We start from the raw sequence: 5,161 nt of genomic DNA, 5'->3' as shown, positions 1-5,161 counted from the left end.
TCTAGAAATGACAGAGACATCTCGCTGCCTGGACAGTCACCCAAAGTTCCTCTGTACCATTGGTGTTTCCATCCTCAGCCTACAGGCCCATAGTTTCCAGCAGACATTTCCATGAAGCAGGAAATTTCAAAGGCAGTCACTATCTGCTTGTCTTGAAGAATGTTTGCTGACCCTTTCCTGAATCAGGAACACGAAAAGATCATCTCACCTTTAGGCAAGTTCAGTAGTCCTCTCTCTGAGTGTTTTCTGTGTACAGTTTATGCAACAATCCAGGCAAGAGCAGTTTCTTCCCCAAATGGCTATCAAACTCCATAAGGATCCTCTTTGATGCCCATCTTCTTCCTGAAGTAGATATGTGCTGCCAAGAGTAGAGTGTCTCACTGTCATGAAAAACCCTAAGGTACTAAAACATTAAATAGCCTGTTTTGTAGTCTAGAGAGATATGAATAATGCCTATCTAACTGAAAAATATATATCTCTATGTAGCTAGAAAATCTAACTAACATGACTACAAACTTGACTATTATTAATGATTATCCATTAATAACCTATATACATTATATTTTTAAATGAACTACACAATCACAATACCTTAATTAAGATCAAAAATGCATATACATATAACAAAATTGACCTAAAATCTCTATCAGTAAAGCAAAATCTATACTAATGCAAATATTCATATCTATATCACATCCTACTTTAAATGTAAAAGAATGTTTATAAGCCATATTGGGAATGTGGGTGCAGTTTTTTCTCTCCAAAATGCTTCCTGCTGAATGGTGGCATCATTATTGATTTATCTCACTTGGCAGTTCAGCGAAGCAATTTTTTAAAGGTGTTCACAGCAACCTTTAAGTAGGGCGTGGTCCATCCTACCATATTAGGATAGAGGCATCCACAGACTATCACCCTCTGTGAAAACAAAATAGAAACTCCTTTCCAAAGCATCATGTCCTTAGATCCAAATTTCAAAGTCAAGGCATTTTCAAAATATCTATGTTGGATTATTTCAGCAGCTTTTATAAAGAAACATCTTTTAGCAGCTATTGCTACTGCCTCAAAATTCAAATGATTCAAAAAGAGCATAATAGCATACAATATCAAAATTCGCTGTGAATTTTCCATCTTTGTGCGCTTCAATTTAACCTCTATTTTGTTTATTTTTCCTTTTTATTTTTTGCCTTTTGAGACAGGTTCTCTGTATCTTTGACCTGGAATAACTCTGTATACCTGTCTGTCCTTGAAGTCTCAGAGATCTGCCTCTTTCTGCCTTTCAGGCATTGGGATTAAAGGTGTATGCTACTACACATTGAACTCACAAAGATCTGTTTGTCTCTGCCTTCAAGGCACTGGGATTAAAGGCGTGTGCTACCTCACCTTGAAGGTACAGAGGTCAATCTCCCTCTGCCTCCCATGTGTTGGGTTTACAGGTGTGTACTACCACACCCAACAACTCTCTTCCTTTTTTTAACTTTAAAAACTTCAAATTTTAGCCTGCACATAATTTTAACACACTGTAAATCATTTAAAAATTTTCTTTGTCTTTGAATCCTCTTTACTCTATTTCTCTCTCTGTTTTTCTGACCACATGAGTCTTTCATTTACCAAGCAATCTAAGTAGGACTAAAGCCGTGGCTTTACTGGCCAGATGTAGCCCATTCATTGGCTTTCTGCCATTCCAACCTTGTGGCTGAGGTACCGAACAGAGCCGCATTAGTGCCACAAGTCTACAGTGTTTCAAGGTCCTTGCCATCAAAGAGGCTGCAACAGACAACACTCAAGCCCTCTTTCTGTAGCTGGCCCTCCTTCCTCAAACAGTCAGAGTTTGCCCAGGCAGGATGGCCCAGAAAGCCGGCATTTTAAAACAACACAGTTTTTTTTTCCTGCTACTGCTGAAAACATACAAGCATTCAGTTGGCTTTTATCAACACCATTTAAATGTTTTGTGGCAGGACCTCTTAAGGGCTGCAGGGTTTTGCAGCTGAAGCTGAGTCAGCAAGCCTCTTTTAGATGAGAGCCCTTGCTTTCTTCTAGCAAGCAGAGCAGACCGAGAAATCGCTGCTACCAAGAAAACATGCTTTACTCTTTCCCAAGCTTTCTCAGGCTTTCAGTGGATTCAGTTGTCCACAAGGCTGCAAGCCATTCTGTACTTATTTGAGCAGCGAGGCTGTGTCCCCAACACCACAGCCGCATGAAGGTTATGCCTGAAATAAATACACAAAAACTGTATTCTTTTAAACACTGCTGGCCCATTAGATTCAGCATTTTAACCCATTTCTAATAATCAGTGTAGTATAACGAGGTGCACTTACCAGGAAAAATTCAGCATGTCTGACATGGTGGCTGGCTGCATCGACATCTGCCTCAGAGAGCAGAGCTATGGCATCTGCCGGGGAGAGGAGAGCATGGCTTCTCTGAGCTCACTACCTCTTCCTCCCGGCATTCTATTTTGTTTACTCCACCTACCTATGTTCTAACCTATCAGCTGAAGCAGATTCTTTCTTTAATTAATCAATAAACTTCTTCTGTCACTTTATCCTTTCAACAGCTTGCCCATATAAATCTCCCATGTGTCTTCTGTTGTATAATCTTTCATTTGTAAAGAACTTGCACTCTCAGGGGAGGATTTTTCTGACATCTCTGTGGATGGAGATCATATGAGGAAGATCAGATGAGCAACCATGACAACTCTAATGCTGTAGAGTTAGGTGGACCAGAGATTGATGGCTGACATTCCTGTGCTCTGCATCAGATGCCTCTGAACTCTGGCCCTGTTGACAGACAGGCAGACATCAAGTTGGTCACACATACTTAACTCATTCAGGTTCACAGATACTGTAAATGGAGTTTTACTTCTTCTCCTAAACTAATAAAAAAAACAAGATTAGGAGAAGAGAAGAGCCTGAAGTAAGGCCTCAAAATGGGTCATTTTGCAAAGGAAAGGTTACCTGCCTCCATGTATGCTGTCTCCCTTTCTTAGTCAAATCCATCCTTCCAGTGTCTAGCTAACAGCTAACCATAGGATTGAACCCAACTGCCTTTGATTTCTGAAATAAGTGCTGTCCCCTTAAGGTCTCATAACAGCACAGGAAGGTTTGTAAGACTGTCCCAGCAACAATTTAAAGCAATTCTAGGACACCAAAGATGCAGCAAATTTGGTTAATTGGTAATATAGATCGTTCTGATGGGACAAAATAATTTAGAATTCAAAAAAAAAAAACAGATTGGTGTACTGATGATGAATTTATGTGATATGGCACACACAGGCTTCTGGTTCTGATTACTTCATGCTCGGTGGGTTTTGGAGATTGTTGTGACCCTGAACCTAGCTGAAGGCTTTGGGGCCTTGAGAGGACAAGACTTAATATTTCAGGACATCCTTGTACTTGGTCCCCACTGTTTACTGATTTCCTATTAGAGAATGAGCAGCCATCTACTCCTGCTGCCATGCCTTCCCCACATGAACAGAGAGAAGACCCTATACACACAGGTCGCTTGTATCACATGTGAAGGCATAAGTCACAAACAAACTCCCACAGCAGTTTAGAATTGTGATTAATAGAATGATTAGTTCTTGAAAGGGGAAAAACTTAGAGATCACAATCCCTTACAAAAGCCCTCTGCAGGATCAGAAAAGGAGCCTAGTAGCCGGAAGGGAAGCTCAAGCAAGAGATCAAGCTGAAGGTAGAAGTTGCTTTGTAAAAGAGAGAGAGACCACAACTCAATGGGCTGGTATCTCAGTGGCTATTCAGGAAACATCACAGAGAAAGGATCTGCTTCATGCATGAGAGTCACCGATGATTTCCCTTTAAGAAAAAAACCCATCAAAACTCCCAATAACATCATCAGCATTCAACAACATGTCTATGATTTCTTTGCCTTGCCTTTGATTGTGCAGTAAATGATGCTGATAGTTAATCTGTGCAATTAATGCAAATTTCCTTGTAACTGACTAGACAGAATTGACAGGTTATCTTAAACACAGCAGGGAGTCACTCTACGATGGAACTGGTTCATCATCACCTGTGTGACAGTGACATAATTAAGATCTTTCCTTTGTCTATAAATCTCATTATGTTCAACATGATATGTTGTCATACAGATTTCTTAGGGTTTTGTCCCACTGGTGGTATCCTTGGTATGCTTACATAATTTTTGCCAGATCCAATCAGTTTTGCCATGCACTCTCAGCTCCACGTCATTGTGTTCCCCTTATGTTCCAGTCCAGGCATTTTAGACATCTTGTAACTGTTGTAAGAGTATCTCATGTTCCACCTAAATGATTTAGGGTTTTATTTAGGCTGGGTTTTATCTTCCATCACTGAGTTCATTGACTTTCTTTGGGCGTAATACTTGGGACACTGAGCCTAACTCCTGGGGGATTCCTCCAGTTATTTCTCCTTTCTTAGATAGTTTACACTCTCACTATTACTGTGAGAGTGTTTCTGTAGCAAATATTCTTCTCAAGATGAGAAGAAACTTCAATATTACAATCCATTTGTTATTGTGATTTAAATACACACACACAAACACACACAAGTTAATGCATATACACTGATGATATCTCAATTTATGGGGCCATTCTGGGGATGTCAAGAGCGATATCTCTCGAGTGGTTCTCAGAAGGCCATAGGATGACCGTCTCTAGGTACTTAGGCAGGGAGGAGAAGTTGACCGCCCTGTGACATTTCCCTAGGAACTATGTGTGCCTTGTCCCATAGTCAGACTGATGACTGACTATCTTGAAAACCACCATGGAACTTTTGTTTGGCAAATGATGGAGATCAAGTCAGGGTCAAAATCAGAAACCTAGATGGAGCTTCCAAGCTCCAGTGGAAGAGCAGATGGATGGAGAAAAAGAGCAAGGATGTCAGGAATATAAGGGCTTGGTCCACACTATGAGACACTGTGCCTGAACTAAGGGGATTTCAACTAATCCAGTGACCTGGGAATGAAAGAACATGGGATCAAACTGGAAGCTCTGAATGTGGCTGACAATTGGGGCAGACGGAGAAGCCAAAGATAATGGCACTTGCAATTGTCTGCATATCATACACTGCCTTTTTGTGATCATATTTTTTTGTGGATGCATACCTTGCTAAATCTGGATGGATGAAGGGTGGGCTTGGACTTCCCACAGCTCAAAGTACCCTGCCCT

The sequence above is a fragment of the Microtus pennsylvanicus genome (assembly GCF_037038515.1).
Source record: "Microtus pennsylvanicus isolate mMicPen1 chromosome Y unlocalized genomic scaffold, mMicPen1.hap1 SUPER_Y_unloc_4, whole genome shotgun sequence".
Taxonomy (NCBI): Eukaryota; Metazoa; Chordata; class Mammalia; order Rodentia; family Cricetidae; genus Microtus; species Microtus pennsylvanicus.
Note: the sequence above shows the minus strand (reverse complement) of the source record.